Raw genomic sequence first — 18564 nt, 5'->3', positions numbered from 1 at the left:
GCGTGACAAAAACAAATTACCTTAGACCTTTGTTTCAATAAGAACAAAATAATTCACCCATATGTAGCCTATATCCTTTTCCCTGGACTTCCACGAAGTCCCAGACTATGGCTTATATGTCCCGATTGACGCTTTTTATTTTATCCATTGTAGCCTATATGTACGTATTTATTGAAACTATCACAAGGTCTCGTCTTAACGGACTCTTAAAGAGATTAGCAGATAATCTCTAGTAGACATAGCTTCCTCTTCTGCAATATTAGATTGATGTAAAATGATTATGACAACACGTGTAATATTAAAACGTCATTCACAAGCCTTTACAAGTGAGACAATCGATTCGCTTGGCATCGATTGATAAACATTTCAGCACCACAGTGAAGGTCAGCTCCAACTTACGATGTACCTTTAAGTTGTCCCTTAACAGTTGCCTTAAGGTATAGTCTGGGAAACACTCGTAAAAAAACGGTTTCCCTTAAGAAGGTATACCTTAAGGACCTTCGTAAAACGTTAAGGTACATCGAAACTCGGAAACACAGCCCAGGACATTCTGGCAGATCATAGGTAGATTGTCCAGCAGGACAATGACTCCAAGCATACATCAAAATCTAAACAGAAATGCTTAAGTGAAATCAACATCCATGTTTTCCAATGGCCATTTCAGTCTCCAGACTTAAATTCCATCAAAAACCAGTGGTCTGAACTGAAGAGGGTGGTCCATAAGCGCAAACCCAAAGATATCAATGATTCTGAAAAGTTCTACATGGAGCAATGGTCAAAAATCTCTCCAAATGTGTTTTTTAACCTTATCACAAATTATAGGAAAAGACTCATGGCTGTCATCTTTGCCAGGGGTGTTTTCACAAAGTATTACACCAGGGGTGCCAATAATTGTGGAACCTGTTTTTTGGGGAAATATTTTTTTTTATTTTAAAAAATTAAGACTTTGGTTGATTCCAATGAATCATTAATCAAGCACACTAGTTTACACATGTTGGAAAATAAAGCGTATGTCAATATGTCAATTATTTTTTAGTTTAGCATTTCTTTTAGCATTTTTTGTGCATATTTATCAAGGGTGCCAATAATTCTAGAGGCCACTGTTTATAACCAAAATATTTTCAGCAGTAACACTTATATTTGGACGATGAAATATGTGTCCAAATGCTGTCGCTCCCCACTTCTAACTTAGCCCAGAAAACAGTATATCAGCTAGGTCTATCAGCAAACATATGCCTTAGCCATGCTCATAATCTCTCAAGTATAATAGTATTTTCCAAGAAACAACAAAAGTCATTGATAAAATTTCACCAGGTGCAGTGTCTTTTACTGATACCACAGACTGAATGCGTAATGCAGCTATAATGAGACAAAACGCTGAGCTATAAAATGCTATTCCAAAAGTGAAATTAGACATATTATACATTGTTAGAAAGCTTATTCTGTCACCTATTGGATCTATTAACTGTCGATCAAGCCAGATTGTACTAAAAAGGACGACAACACCGAAAACGTGTGGTATTACGCACAGCTATTTTGGAAGGTACCCAGGCATCACAAATGAGCGTATATTTCACAAATGGATTGTCCAAGACAATATATGACCACTACAGAACATAGGTCCAACAAGGTCCAATTCTCATAAAGTATCAGCTACCCCAAGCCATGAACATAGGTCATTCAAACAGTAGGCTAAGCATACAGACCATCCATTGTGAGGCCTTGCATCACAGTCATGTCAGGCACAGCAGATTTGACTAGGAATAATTCAAATTCAGATATCTGAAAATACCGTTTTTTGTTGCTATGATGGAATATGATTTTTGAGTGATGAAAGAATATTTTTATGAATGCCCACATAGACAATATTGTCCATTATGTCATGGGTGGGGGGTGTAGTTGCAGATGAGACTGCAGGGAGGGGGTGCGTGTTAAATGAATGACCAGAGCGACAATGGTGGCGATGCAAAACTCCGTATTCGGCATAGTTGTCATGTATCGTCTACTAATGAAACTAAAACAAAGCTTTTCTGTTTTTAACTCATACTTTGGTTGCAGTAGCGCTGAATGTCTGAGTTCAGTAATCTCAGCACACCAGCGTGCCGACCACTAGGGGCTTTGCGCTAAGAGGTTAATATACCAACTTCCGGCAGTTAGGCGCCGCCCACTTCCGGTTTCAGCCCCGCCCATTCCGAGTACGGATACGGATACAGATAATTTAGTTGGTTGAACAGATACAGATACAGATAATGGTGTACTCGCTCATCCCTACTAGCAATGTTCATGGCTCTGGGTAGGTGATATGAGAATTGGACCTTGACAGGTCGCTTTGGATAAATGCGTTTGCCAAATAAAATATTATGTAAATGTTATGTTTTGCAATCGTAGTGTGATCAATTATGGTTTAAGAAATGGCGGTTGCTGTTCCCTAAAAAAAGTAAGAAAATGCCAAGAAGTGGAACGAGATGGGGCGAAACAGTCATCTTGTTTTAGACAGTAAAGTTAACAGCTCATTTCTCGCAAGGGCGCAGCATTGAAAACCCTGACAAAGACGCTTGACTCTAGTTCAAGTTAGTCTGACATGGTGGTCGCTGCATTAGTAGAACGAGGAAATTCGTACAAGAAGACAGTTTTTGACATCTACAACTGCACTTTGACTAGTCAAAATGATAATAGAAGATATCTCTAAAATAAGATTGGTCTCGTTTCACGATATCCATAACTTCAGCTGCGTTTCCACCACAGGAACTTTCCCCAGGAACTAGGAACCTTTTGAGGAACTCAGTGCGTTTCCACCGCAGGAACCAGGGTCTAAAGTTCCGGGGACTTTATTTTACCCCCAAAAAGTCCCTGCTCGAGGGGTAGTACTTTTCCAAAAGTACCGGAACTTTTGGGGTGGGGCGCAAGCGCTGAATATTTCTGATTGGTTGACTACTCACAGTATTTTATTTCAACCGCCATTTTAAAAAACCTGCGGCTGCAAACAGATTTATTTTCATAATAATAACTTGAATTCAAACTTGTATGTTATGCGGCGCAGTAGCCTACTTTTGGTTATAGCCTGCCAACGTCTTGGAACAGATGAGAAATTAAGATTGAGGATTATAACGTGTGCTCTTCTGTTCTTTTCTTGCTTTAGTATTCGTTTTATAAAATGTTAAGCATTCGTGCTGGGACAGCATATTACGTAACAAAACATTCAAACGGTTTAATTCGGTTGCTGAATATTTTCTTCCAGATTTCCTTTGTTAGTTATAATTGACTCAAAACGTTTGACACAGTTATGTAAGGTATGCGGTAGTTCTGCGTAATTTACATAAGGGATACAGTAAAAGAAAACTGGAAATCACCTTCCGCACTTTTTGTCAGGGTAAAATAACAGGTTAATTCTAGTAATCGTCCCTTTTGCTTTTTGAGACTGCCATAATTTTACTCTGCCATTCTTCAATTCCACAAAAAGACCAGGAAGACTATGGAATAATTTATGGTGCATGGTTCGCATCTGGAGGGCACACTTCGCTGCTCGGCTAGCAGTAACTTCGAAGGAAAGCAACGGTGGCTGTACCACTGCTAATTTAAAAAAAAAGTCTGAGTTTTCGTTCTATTCTTGTCATTTTGCGATTAGCCTATATGGAATTGACGATGAGAAAGTAATCAAACAGCAAATTGTTTACAACGTGTGCATGTTTTCTGCTGTTGTTGCCAGTTATATTGGAAATGTGAATGCATTCTGTTGCCTCGGATGTCAAGACATGAAAGTGAATGTTCGCATAAAAACATAATGAATGTGTTTGAGAGGATATATAAAACAGTTACAATCTGACTATTGGCCTGTTATATCCTATTTGTTGCATAACAACGGTCCAAGTTCAACTACCAACGACAGTTTTGCTTGACAACGGTAAAATATGCCCAAACGGCTGCAGAAGAATATTTCAATTCCAGGTGATTAAATCGATAAAAATCAATAAATACAAAAGTAACCATATACAGTCATTGTTGGTAGCCTGTTGTATATAAGTGGAATAAACCCCTCCGGGCTGTCCCGGTTATTAGAAAATAATGTAGGCTACTTCGGTGGTAGTATGGGGTTACAGAAGAAATCATAGGACAGATGGACCGACGACAACGTCGCTTTTTCATACGTCAGTGGGCTAATTTGCCTAATCGTCGCGGGACTTTAGACCGCGGTGGAAACGCAAGCAACCATGGGCTGAAGGAACCTTTTAGTTCCTTGAAAAGTAGTTCCTGGGACTAAAAGTTCCAGGTACTTTTGGTGGAAACGCGGCTAAACATATGGCTTAGGCATACCCAGAAGTCCTTAATAATAATAATATTTCACAAGATATTACGCAAATTCGTTGACAACGTTTCGTCAGATGCAGCGTCTTTGAATGCTACTGCTAACAAAGAGCGAATGCGTTTAATGCGATGATGAAAACACTTTCGGTTGACCTAAAAAAACGATATTCCAAAACCAAAAATAGACGTGCTGTTATACCTGGTTAGAAAGCTTATGCTCTCACCTACTGAATAAACAAATTCTCAAACAAGCCAGACGGTATTAAAAACGGCAACAATGCCGTCAACAAAACGTGTGCAGCAGCTTCTGGTCCGGTCTTACTCCAGAAATAGACGTCAGCTTGTAATACCACATATGTTGCTTTGGGTGTTCTCTATATTTGTAGTACAAACTGGCTTGATCTACACATCATCGATCTAATAGGTGACAGAATAAGCTTTCTAACAATGTATAATATGTCAAATTTTACTTTTGTAATACCGTTTTATATTCCAGCGAGTTGGAAACTTTGGTCTCTTTATAACTGCATTCAGGCTAACAGGTAATAGGCTATCCTCTGTCTATGACTTGGTATCTAAGGTAACAGATTAAACTCTGAATTGCAGCCCAGTTAAATGTTTTTAGTTGAATGGTAAAAATGAGCTGAACTTAACGTAAAACCATAAATCAATCAAATTAATCTCCCTAGCCCTGTCTTGCTTTTTAAAATGGTGCGGTCGCGCAGTGTATATATAGGGCTTTTTCCAAGACCCTCTGAACTGGCCAGCTGGCTTTATGATTCGCCGTCACTCGTCACAGCATACCGTGAGTAAAACACTGATCTCAAGTAATGATGAAGGGTTAATTTAGCTCTGAATACGTATGTTGCAAATCAACTCGTTGCCGTGATGTTATAGCATGTATACCATACTCTGTCTCTGCTCATACTACAGAAACTGTTCACTCCGTTCAGCACAAAGTCGACTTTGCTGGCGACACACTTACAATTGCGGCAGATTGCTAGTATTATTAATTGTGCTTAGGCATATTTTGCACAATATAGTAAATATATTATCATATTAGTGTGGTTGCCTTAGGCAAACACACTATTATTATTGCACATATTATTTATTAGTGTGGTTGCCTTAGGCAAACACACTATTATTATTGCACATATTATTTATTGTTATTATTATTATTATTATTATTAGTGTGGTTGCCTTAGGCAATCACACTACTATTATCTCACATATTATTAGTGTGGTTGCCTTAGGCAATCACACTACTATTATCTCACATATTATTAGTGTGGTTGCCTTAGGCAAACACACTATTATTATTAGTGTGGTTGCCTTAGGCAAGCACACTATTATTATCGCACATATTCTTTATTTTTCTTTATTATTATTATTCCACCCATTTTTTGGACCGCTACTCCTCCCAGAGTTTTCACACCACATACACGTGCCATATGTCAAAATGACTGGCTTCTTTGGGAATCGTGTGCTATTACTTTGTGGAAAGTTTCGCTGCACGGTTTTTGAGAAATATTAATTTTTATGCCCAATTTTTCCCCATAGAGATGAATGGAGAAGGTGACGTCATTCATATGCGAACGGTGAAGTTACAGCATTGGTCGGCTTTGCACACGTGATGCGGTAGGCTCTACGGTCTCAGCAGCCAGGATAGGAAATAGCTGATTGCGGAAGTGAAAGAACGGTATTCCAACTGAAAAATTACAAATGAAAACGCTGTCAGCTAAGTATATCAACAAACATATGGCTTAGGCATACCCAGAAGTCCTCAATAATAATAGTATTTCACGAGACATTACGCTAATTCGTTGACGACGTTTCGTCACATGCAGCGTCTTAGAATGCTAGTGCTAACAAACAGTGAACGGCTTTAATGCGATAATGAGAGCACTTTCGGTTGACCTAAAAAAACGATATTAAAAAACCAACAATAGACGTGCTGTTATACCTGGTTAGAAAGCTTATGCTCTCAGCTACTGAATAAACGAATTTTCAAACAAGCCAGACTTTCCGTCTTTGCATGCTAGTGCTAACAAAGAGCGAATGCGTTCTATGACATGACATAGCTTTCGGTTGACCTAAAAAACGATATTCCAAAACCTAAAATAGATGTGCTGTTATACCTGGTTAGAAAGCTTATGCTCTCAGCTACTGAATAAACGAATTTTCAAACAAGCCAGACTTTCCGTCTTTGCATGCTAGTGCTAACAAAGAGCGAATGCGTTCTATGACATGACATAGCTTTCGGTTGACCTAAAAAACGATATTCCAAAACCTAAAATAGACGTGCTGTTATACCTGGTTAGAAAGCTTATGCTCTCAGCTACTGAATAAACAAATTTTCAAACAAGCCAGACTTTACTAAAAAGTGCAACAGCGCCGTCAACAAAACGTGTGCAGCAGCTTCAGGTCCACTCTTACTCCGTACCGTTTTATATTCCAGCGAGTTGGAAACTTTGGTCTCTTTATAACTGCATTGAGGCTAACAGGTAATAGAGTATCCTCTGTTATGAGTTGGTATCTAAGGTAACAGATTAAACTCTGAATTGCAGCCCACTTAAATGTTTTTAGTTGAATGGTAAAAATGAGCTGAACTTAACGTAAAACCATCAATCAATCAAATTAATCTCCCTAGACCTGTCTTGCTTTTTAAAATGGTGCGGTCGCGCAGTGTAGATATAGGGTTTTTCCAAGACCCTCTGAACTGGCCAGCTAGCTTTGTGTTTCGCCGTCACTCGTCACAGCATACCGTGAGTAAAACACTGATCTCAAGTATTGATGAAGGGTTAATTTAGCTCTGAATACGTGTGTTGCAAATGAACTCGTTGCCGTGATGTTATATCATGTATACCATACTATGTCTCTGCTCATGCTACAGAAACTGTTCACTCCGTTCAGCACAAAGTCGACTTTGCGTTGGCGGCAACCACACTTCACAATTTCTGCAGGAATTGTCTAGTTAGTGTGGTTGCCTTAGGGCAACTACACTATTATTATTGCACATATTATTATTATTAGTGTGGTTGCCTTAGGCAAACACACTATTATTATCTCACATATTATTATTATTTTTCTTTCTTTCCACCCATTTTTTGGACCGCTACTCCTCCCAGAGTTTTCGCACCACGTACACGTGCAATATGTCAAATCGAGCGGCTTGATCGGGAATGGTGTGCTATTACTTTGTGGAAAGTTTCGGTGCACGGTTTTTGAGAAATTCCACTTTATTTGGGAAATTCTTCCCATAGAGAATGAATGGAGTACTCTGGTCTCTCTCTAGGTTTGAACATTCTGCCATTCATCTCTATGGGGAAAATTTGCCCACAAATTGTTCAATGCCTCATTGGACATGGTAGAGAGTCCATTGTCCGTTGGTGTAGATCAGCCTCGCCCCCCTTCCTGATTGGCCGATGTTTGATATTTCATAACTTTTGAACCGTTCGTCATAAAGAACTATGGGTCGCGACATTGGACTCAGTAAAGACCTAGCAACCGCATAGAACTCCATAGCAACCCCCTAGCAACACCCTAGCAACCACCTAGAACACCCTAGCAACCGTCTAGAACTCCATAGCAACCGCCTAACAACACACTAGCAACCACCTGGAACACCATAGCAAATGCCTAGCAACACCCTAGCAACCGGCTATAACTCCATAGCAACCACCTAGCAACACCATAGCAACCACCTGGAACACCATAGCAACCACCTAGCAACACCCTAGCAACAACCTGGAACACCATAACAACTGCCTAGCAACACCCTAGCAACCGCCTATAACTCCATAGCAACCGCCTAGCAACATGCTAGCAACCACCCAGAATACCCTAGCAACCGCCTATAACTCCATAGCAAATGCCTAGCAACACCCTAGCAACTGGCTATAACTCCATATTATATGTACTTAAAACCACTTTATCCCCTTGCACTATTGTTATTGTTTTGCACTATGTTTATGTTATGTTATGTCTGTTATGTTTTTTTACTGCACTATTGTTCATTTCTTACTCTATTTATCTTATCTTATCTTATTTTATGTTCACTGTTACGCACCACCTGACCAAAACAAATTCCTTGTATGTGTAAACCTACTTGGCAATAAACCCGATTCTGATTCTGATTCTGATAGCAACCACCTAGCAACACCATAGCAACCACCTAGAACTCCATAGCAACCACCTAGCAACACCCTAGCAACCACCCAGAATACCCTAGCAACACCCTAGCAACCGCCTATAACTCCATAGCAAATGCCTAGGAACACCTTAGCAACCGGCTATAACTCCATAGCAACCACCTAGCAACACCCTAGAAACCACCTGGAACTGCATAGCAACCACCTAGCAACACCCTAGCAACCACCTAGAATACCCTAGCAACACCCTAGCAACCACCTAGAACTCCATAGCATCCACCTAGCAACACCCTAGCAACCACCTAGAATACCCTAGCAACCACCTAGCAACACCCTAGCAACCGCCTATAACTCCATAGCAACCACTTAAAAACATCCTAGCAACCACCTAGCAACACCCTAGCAACCATCTGGAACACCATAACAACTGCCTAGCAACACCCTAGCAACTGCCTATAACTCCATAGCAACCACCTAGCAACATCCTACCAACCACTTAGAATACCCTAGCAACCACCTAGCAAAGCCCTAGCAACCACATGGAGCTCCATAGCAACCACCTGGAACTCCATAGCAACCACCTAGCAACATCCTAGCAACCACCTGGAACACCATATCAACCACCTAGCAACATCCTAGCAACTGCCTAGAACTCCATAGCAACCACCTAGAACACCCTAGCAACTGCCTAGAACTCCATAGCAACCGCCTAGAATTCCATAGAACCACCTAGCAACACCCTAGCAACCGCCTCAAATTCCATAGCACATTGCCCACATTGCTGCTTGCAGCTATATATTTTTTTACTGTTTTCTGAATATGAGATTTGCATCAGTATGCAAGCACAGACAGGCAGAGTTTGAGAATATGAAAAACGTTCAAAAGAGAACTTTCACAAAGAATTATTACAGACAATGACTTGAGACAGCTTCGTTGTCTTTGCTTACGAAGAAGAATAATTTTTTGAGAGCTAAGGTTACATTTTTTGACAGATTTAAAAAAATGTTTTGCACAGCCTTTCAATAAGCATTAGATAGATCGGTCAAACCAGTTTTTGGTTTTAATCATGTCTTAAAACTAAGTTTTATTGACTTGCGTTTTCTAGTGTTTGATGGCTTGTCTTCACTTTTTTTTTTTACTGCCTTGGTCATTCCTCCACTTAAGAGTTAGATACTGTATTAGTCTTTGTTGATACTGTTCTGCCGCCTTTTGAGCACCAACTTTTCATCCCGTTAAGATATTTTTTAAGTACAGCCAGCATATCATAACATGTCTGTTACTTATGTGTTTCAGATCCTCCACTTCTTCCAAACCCCTCGCTGTTCACCATCTGGGCCCACAACAGAGCTACTAAGTGGAGTGAAGTTGTGGTTCCAGCCTTCACAGATGCCCAGTGGTTACAGAATTTTAGAATGTAGAAATTTCTTTACCTCTGCCATAGACTACAGCCTGTGATGGAGAGAAGAGATACCAGCATCTGCCTGTGTGTGATGCTACAAAAAAAGGAGAGCCATAACACTGTGGAAACTCGTAACGAAGTAGAGAAGTGTCTCACATCTGTTTGAGGTCGCTTCAACTGTGTGGCGGTGGGAGCAGGAGTTCTGCTTGGCTGTTAAAAAAGTCCTAATGTTAGAATGTCCTTTAATTTCCAAATCATGAAAAGCTAAAAGAAATGGCTAAGCACTTCAAGCTAATATGGGGACTACCACAGTGTGTAAGTGCCATTTATGGGTCACACATACCCATTCTAGGACCAGAGGAGTACCACACAGAGTATTTCAACTGCAAGGCCAGGCATTCAATCATACTACAAGCAGTTGTGGATGGAAAGGGACTCTTTTGGAATATATTCACATGGATGCCTGGGAGCATACATGACTCCAGGGTTCGGTGGTTATCAGCATTGTGAGAACTTGTTAGTAAAGGAATGCTATTCCTAAGCCATACCAGGAATACTGTCTGGCATGATGTAGGGTATTACATCCAGTGATGCTGCTTATCCTTTAAAAAGCTGGCTTTTGAGACCTTTCTGCTGTGTTCTCCATAACCTTTGCGAAACCTATGATGAGGAGTACAGAGAGGAATGGGGTGCCCCTTCACCATAGTAACAGCCTAGGTTGGCGGTAGCTGAAGCGGTAGGTCCACGTGAAGGTCTGTTGCACTACTTAAACAGAGTAGCTCATTTTTGTTTTTTACTTGATCTGTAATTGCCATTTTTGCTTGTGCTATTTTGTTTATTTACAGCACTCGCATGTTAACTCTGATATGTAACAAGCATTTTTTTGGCAACAAAAAAAAGATTTATTAAAAGTGTAAAAACTTTATATACACAAATATAGAGGTATAATTAAGGTGCCAATGCAGTACAAAAAAACAATGCTCAAAAACTATATTACAATTATGTTATAAAAAATTAGACCAGTGGTGGCGGTGCTAAGCTACGCTTGTGTGCCCAGGACATGAATGAGTTGCCCCAAAACAGCCATAGCCTTCCTGAAAAACAAAAGTTCCTGCAGCTTCCTTCTCCCGGAGCACAACTTCCCCTTATTTTGCTACGCCCTTGTCCTGGCATCATGCTCCAGCAGAAACTGGAATTGCTTTTCTTGCTGCCTGTAGGCTCTCTCCAACTGCACTCAGTTTGCCTCCTCCATCTCCCTCATGGCCTCCAAAAACTCTCGGTCTCCCTTTTCCTCTTACCTGAAAAAAAATATAAACAGACCAGCATTATCACAATATATTCTCTATAACATTCAATTTGCTTGGTTACATGAAGAGTATTGGGTGCCCATGGACTACTAGAGTCCCTAAAGGGAGCAGTGTGAAGCTAGCGACAGTCGCGCGGGTCTGAAATTTTCTAAATAAAAGTCCCAACGATAAAACCACTATTACGTTCAACATAATGGAATTAAGGAAAATCAAACTGCAGTTGTACTAAAATATGAACTATTCATTTTCTATTTGTACAATATTAAAACAAGGCAAAAATTAAAATGGAGAATTAAAGATAAAATACTCCCATTACTTTTAATTATTCTTTCAATATCCAATACAACATTACATCAGTACATGAGTTTAAAAAAACTTGTTTTGAAAACCTTGGACCTTCCACTTTTCAGATATGGTGCCACTAATATCAAATAAGCGTCATAGAAAATGTGGCTGGGGTTTGAACATGCAGTACATGGGCGAATTTCCTTCAATTAAATCCCAATTGCTTGGTGAAAGCATAACATACAGTGAGCACCATAATTTATTGGACAGTGAAACATTTTTAGTTATTTTGTTTCTGTACTCTAGCATACAATGATATATGAGGTTGAAGTGCAGACTGTCAGCTTTAATTTGAGCATCAGATGTTGCCAATTCTTTGGTCCTCGTATTGAGGTAAAACATTTTGTTATTTTTCTGTGGTGGCTTCTGGAAAGACATTTGAACGTGTTTTGGGACTATATATCAGAGCATGACATACAGTGAGCACCGTAATTCATTGGACAGCGACACATTTTTTATTTTGGTTCTGTACTCTAGCACTTTGAGTTTGAAAGAATACAATGACAATGAGGTTTAATTTGAGGGTATTTTCATCCATATCGGATGAACCGTTTAGAAATGATAGAACCTTTTGTATATAGTCTCCCCCATTTTCAGGCATCAAAAAATACTGGACAGTTTAACATAATGTAGAATAAAGTAATCATTTTTAATATTTGGTCACATATCCTTTGCATGCAATGTCTGCTTGAAGTCTGTGACGCATAGACATCACCAAACGCTGGGTATCTTCCCTGGTGGTGCTCTGCCAGGCCTGTACTGCAGCCATCTTCAGTTCCTGCTTGTTTCGGGGACTTTTACCTTCAGTCGCCTCTTCAGCATGTAAAATGCATGTTCAATTGGATTCAGATCCGGTGATTGACTCGGCCAGTCAAGGATTTTCCACCTTTTGGCCGTCAAAAACCCCCTCGTTGCTCTAGCAGTATGTTTCGGGTCATTGTCTTGTTGCATGATGAAGTGCCGTCCAATGAGTTTGAAGGCATTTGGTTTTATCTGAGCAGATAAAATATTTCTGTAGACTTCAGAATTCATTGTTATACTTCTGTCTGCAGTCACATCATCGATGAAGACAAGAGAACCAGTTCCACTGGCAGCCATACAGGCCCAAGCCATAGCACCCCCTCCACCATGTTTCACGGATGAGTTGGTATGCTTTGGATCATGGGCATTTCCTTTTTTTCTCCACACTTTCCTCTTTCCATCACTCTGGTACATGTTAATCTTTGTCTCATCTATCCACAAGACTTTGTTCCAGAACTCTTGGGGCTCTTTTAGGTGCTTTTTAGCAAACTGTAATCTCGCCTTTCTGTTCTTCAGGCTTATCAGTGGTTTGCATCTTGTAGTGTACCCTCTGTAGTCCTGCTGGTGTAGTATTCTACGTATGGAAGACTTTGACACATCTACACCTGCATCCAGGAGAGTGTTTTTGACCTGTTGGGCTGTTGTCAGGGGGGGTTTCTTCACCATAGAGAGTATTCTCCGGTCATCCACTACAGTGGTCTTTTGACATAATTGAGTTCACCAGTTGTTTTTTTCTTGTTAATGATGAACCAAACTGTTGACTTGGGCATGTCCAGGGTTTTTGCAATGTTCCTGATTGAATGACTTTCATTTCTGAGCCGTATGATGGCCAGCTTAATTTGCATCGACACTGCGGTCTTCCTTATGTGATCACACCTCAACAACAATCTCCAAAGCCAATTGCAAAGTCTAGAATCAAGACTAGACATCAACAGCTCTCTTCTGCATTCACTAACGACACAAATGAATACACCTGCCTAACGAAACGCATCTGTGAAGCCAATTCAACAAATACTTGTAGTACCTTAAAATGGGGGGACCATGTACAAAAGGTGCTGTCATTTCTAAACGGTTCATCCGATATGGATGAAAATACCCTCAAATTAAACCTCATTGTCATTGTATTCTTTCAAACTCAAAGTGCTAGAGTACAGAACCAAAATAAAAAATGTGTCGCTGTCCAATGAATTACGGTGCTCACTGTATGTCATGCTCTGATATATAGTCCCAAAACACGTTCAAATGTCTTTCCAGAAGCCACCACAGAAAAATAACAAAATGTTTTACCTCAATACGAGGACCAAAGAATTGGCAACATCTGATGCTTTACTTTCTGAAATATGCACATTTTCTAATAAGTACTCAAACTGTTGGTTTAACTCCTCAATGCAAAGCTTCCTGAATCTTAAATCAATACAGTTCTGCTTGAAAACAATAGGTCCACAATACATGACAAGAATTCCACAGAAATTTTCTGAAATTCTACGCCATGCTGACCAAACCCCTGGTTATTCATATTCACCCAATGAAATTCATCTTGTTTTGAGCTAAATTCCAGCATTCAGTCACTGCCATTCAACAACCAAAATGACCCATTAGATTTAATTCATCCATTCATGGAATGAGTACGTGAACTGAAAATAAATTCAGCAGTTGAGGTCCTGTATATTGACAAGTGTGAATCATGCCAGACTACTGAAAATATTTTCCAGGAAATGCACAGCACTTCTATTTTTAATGTTCCCACACTGGCAACACAATGTTCTTTGAGTGACCTTTTTTTGAAAACATTAAAAACAGAAGCGAACAAGCAATGGACAGGATGTCAAAAACAGCTTTTTAGAGAAAGTATATGGGTAACTCCTCCTGACATTATAGTGCTTCATGTTTCTTGTGCCTGTGAATATGGGGCATCACTGCTGCGAACACCCGTTTTTCCATCTGAGGTGATTGACATTCCTGTTGTAGGAGAATGTAAGCAGAGATACAGCCTAAGGTTTATAATATGCCATGCAGGAAAATCCTCTTTAATTGGCCATTACTGGTCTGTTCTTATCACAGACAGAGTGAAAATATGTGTTCTGTTCACTGATTATTATAATTACTTAATGTGAAGGCCAGTTGCATTTTACATCCTGTTACAAGCCCAGTTGTCCAATACTGCCTGTTTACTGCCATGAAATATATTATGGCTAATGACTATGTGTGTCATATTCTAAATTCATGAAGAGATTCTAATCCATTCAAGACTGTTTCACTCGTATGTGCACTTGTTAAAAACTGTATGCATTCAACAGTACTAGCAGAAGATAGGAATACACTATTTGCAGAGAAATTGCATGCTTATACCCAGCCACATTTTCTATGACACTTATTTGATGTAAGTGGCACCATATTTGAAGAGTGGATGGTCCAAGGTTTTCAAAACACCCCCATATCATTGAGACAACATGTCCAGGGGAGGCAGCAGAGCATGATATATGTTATGCTTTCACCAAGCAATTGGGATTTAATTGAAATTGAATTGAATTGAAATTGAATTGAATGAATTGAATTGAATTGAATTGAATGAAATTCGCCTATATACTGCATGTTCAAACCCCAGCCACATTTTCTATGACACTTATTTGATATAAGTGAGACTGATCTGAAGAGCGGAGGGTCCAAGGTTTTCAAAACACCCCCATATCATTGAGACAATATGTCCAGGGGAAACAGCAGACCCTGATATATATGATCCATTGACCTATACTAGCAGTACATAGGAATACACTGTTCAGCTGACCAACAACATTTTCTATCATGTTTATTTGATATCTTTGACATCATATCAATGTAGTGAAGGGCTGTATACAGTAAATGTCCATTGTTAATTATTCAAGTCTCAACAGATGACTTTTGGTCTCACTCTGGGATGTGGGTCTAAATGTTATCTATTTAAAGTTGAATTAGCACTGGATATTGTATTGTATACTTATTCAATATACCTCAGTACCATAGGGACACTATGTCTAGTGGAGGCTATGACATAAGTTATGCATTCACTCGTGTTTGCACAAAATACTAAAAGGTCCATACCAATTTAATGCTTCATACAGGGAAGAGACCAATATATATTAGATTAGAAAATTTGTGGACTGAACTGAAAAAGCGTGTCTGAGCAAGGAGGCCCACAATCCTGACTGAGTTGCACCAGTTCTGTCAGGAGGAATGCACAAAAAATCCGGCTAAGTATTGTGAGAAGCTTGTGGAAGGCAACCCCAAGTGTTTGATTCAAGTTAAGCAATTAAAAGACAATGCCACCAAATACTAACAAAGTGTATGTAAACTTTTGACCCACTGAAAATTTGATATAGCACATAAAAGCTTAAATAAATCTATCTCTTAGCTATTATTTTGAAATGACCTCTTATGGAAATAAAGTATATACCCTAATTGACTTAACACAGGAAATTTACGGTAACATGAAATGTGTGGAGTTGTGAAAAATTGAGCTTGAATGTCTTTAGCCTAGGTGTATGCAAACTTTTGGCCTCAACTGTATGTGGACACCCCTTCTTATTTGTAGTTCTGGCTATTTCAGGCACACCCATTGCTAACGGGTACATAAAATCAAGCCTAAAACCATGCAATCTACATTGACTAATGCTGGCAGGAGAATGGGTCATACTGAAGAGCTCGGTGACCGTTATGGCTGCATACAACCTCCATAAACATAGAGTAGCTGACAACCAGTTTGTACGAAGATTAATCTTTATTTATGATGAGGGAAAGGGTTAAAAAAAAAACCCAAAAAACTAGAAACACACCCCAGCTAAAGACCTGAGTGCTCCCCAGCAGGGGTAAAGCAAAATAAGCAATCGGAGAGAGAGAGCCGCCAAATCCTCCTGAGGAGGTCCTTATATAGGGAAAGAATCACCTCTGACCTCCGTACCTCCGTACATAGGTCTCCCGCAGGTGAGTGCAGTTCCCTAAAAAAAAGTCAGAGACTGGCCCATACAGATTGAGGCAACCAGCACCCCCATTTTGAGCAGAGGGATGCAACAGTGACTTTCAATGTGGCACTATCAAAGGATGCAACCTTTCAAAGTCAGTTAAAATCTCTGCCCTGCCAGAGCTGCGCCAGTCAACTGTAAGGTTGTTATTGTGAAGTGGAAACGTATAGGAGCAACAACACCTCAGCCTTGAAGCGGCAGGAAACACAAGCTCACAGAACAGGACTGGTGAGTGCTGAGACATGTAGCGTGTAAAAATCATTTGTCCTCGGTTGCAACAGTCACTACAGAGTTCCAAACTACAGCTGGAAACAACATAAGTACAAGAACTGTTTGTCAACAGCTTCATGAAATGGGCTTTCCATGGCTGAGCAGCTGTACATACCACCAAGTTCAAGCCAAGTGTTGGCTGGAGAGGTGTAAAGCACACCATTATTGGACTCTGGAGCGGGGGCAACATGTTCTCTATAGTGATGAATCATGCTTCATAATTTGGCAGTCTGACAGCCGAATCTGGGTTTAGGCGGAATGCGTAGCACCAACTGTACTGACCCGAATAGTGCCAACTGTAAAGCGTTGGTTGGAGTGCAAAGTTTGGTGGAGGAGGAATAATGGTCTGGAGCTGTTTTTTCATGGTTGGGATGGGCCTCTTTTAGTGTCCGTGAAGGGAAATATTGCTATGCTACAGCATACAATGGCATTCTAAAGAATTCTGTGCTTCCAACTTTGTGGTAATTGTTTGGAGATAGCCCTTTCCTGTTTCATCACGACAATGCCCCTGTGCACAAAGCAAAGTCCATGAAGAAATGGTTTGCTGAGATTGGTATGGAAGAACTTGATTGGCTTGCAGAGCCCTGACCTCTACCTCAAACACTTTTGGGATTAACTGGAATGCAGATTGCACCCAGGCCTAACGCCCAACATCAGAGCCCAACCTCACTAATGCTCTGGAGCTTGATTGGAAGCGAGCCAAAAATCTACTGAAGATTGGAGGCTGTTACAGTAGCAATGGGGGGTCCTACAATTTGTAAAACTGTCATTGACTCCCACACATTGTAATTATAAAACTTTCCCCTAATAATTTTTTTAATCCCCTACATTTAGGATAAATACCCCATTTGACAACCCTGTCATCAACACTGCTAACCCTGACAGAAGCTAAAGCAAAGGTCCATATGCAATTTTATTCATATACATTTGTTTGCAATATCTCACAAAAGGTTTGCAAGGGACTGCAAAAGTATTTCCTTTTTTCTTTCTCACCCATGTTCCTTTAGGGGCTCCGTAGATTACTGCCTTTGTTTTACACCTCACTTTATTTTGTACCCGTGTTCTACATCTTATCCAAGTTTGATGGGATTACCATTTCATGTTTTATGTTAAACCTTGGTGTAAGTTACCAATTACAATTAGCAGACAAGGGGAAACTATTGTGCCTCTTACCTTTAAAGTGTTTGGGGGTGATATTGAGGGCGGCAACAACAGGAAGGTAGCTGATGCCGGTCATGGAGGAATCAGTGAAGCTAGATGCTGTGAAACTGGAATGACCGTCTTCTGCAAAGTAGCAAATTAAGTAACATTAAGTATAAACAGAATGGCTGTCAAGTAAAATGTTATTGCGTGCTTTTGTTAACTAGTGAGCAGACTAGATAGCTGGTTACATGAATAAAATGCTAGCTAGTTTACTTAGCTCGCTTCTTTAGGCACCTGCCTAGACATGTTGTACTGCTCCAATATTTTATAGACTATGCGGTAATAACTTACATTAACTGAAATCTACAGAAGGGTGACAAATTAAAGGAAAACCTGAATAAATGAGTGGAGAAACATAACGAATGCAGATGCTTCCATACCTTGTCCCCTTAGAGGGAAGGGTCACTACAAATCAATACAAATCAAAGTTATTCTGAGTGATCACCTTTATCCTATGATGAAACATTTCTAAACTGATGGGAGTGGTCTCTTCTGGGATGAGAATGCCCCCCATCCACAGGGCACGAGGGGTCACTGAATGGTTGTAAATAATGTGAACCACATCCTATGGCATTCATAGTCACTAGATCTCAACCCAGTTGAACACCTATGGGAGATTTTGGACCGGTGTCAGTGTGTGCTCTCCACCACCATAATCAAAACACCAAATAAGGGAATATCTTTTAGAGGAATGGTGTTGCATCCCTCCTGCAGAGTTACAGAAACTCATAAAATGTGCCATGGTGCATTGAAGCTGTTCTGGCGGCTTCTGGTGGCCCAACGCCTTATGA

The 18564-nt window shown here is 40.1% G+C and overlaps 1 protein-coding gene across 5 annotated transcripts in view; it reads right to left on the bottom strand.

Annotated features, from left to right (window-relative positions):
• stx3b (syntaxin 3b) overlaps positions 1–18564 on the bottom strand; it is a 67556-nt gene that overhangs the window by 38883 nt on the left and 10109 nt on the right. For 2 of the 5 annotated variants that reach the window (XM_064341938.1, XM_064341939.1), the window contains exon 2: positions 17744–17854. The exons of the other annotated variants lie outside the window; for them this stretch is intronic. The gene's annotated coding sequence lies outside the window, so the exon portion shown is untranslated. The remainder of the gene's footprint in view (positions 1–17743; positions 17855–18564) is intronic. 5 annotated transcript variants of the gene reach the window in all.

Source organism: Anguilla rostrata, chromosome 7 (genome assembly GCF_018555375.3).
Source record: "Anguilla rostrata isolate EN2019 chromosome 7, ASM1855537v3, whole genome shotgun sequence".
NCBI lineage: Eukaryota > Metazoa > Chordata > Actinopteri > Anguilliformes > Anguillidae > Anguilla > Anguilla rostrata.
The sequence above is the reverse complement of the archived record's forward strand: the minus strand, read 5'-3'. Positions and strand labels throughout refer to the sequence as shown.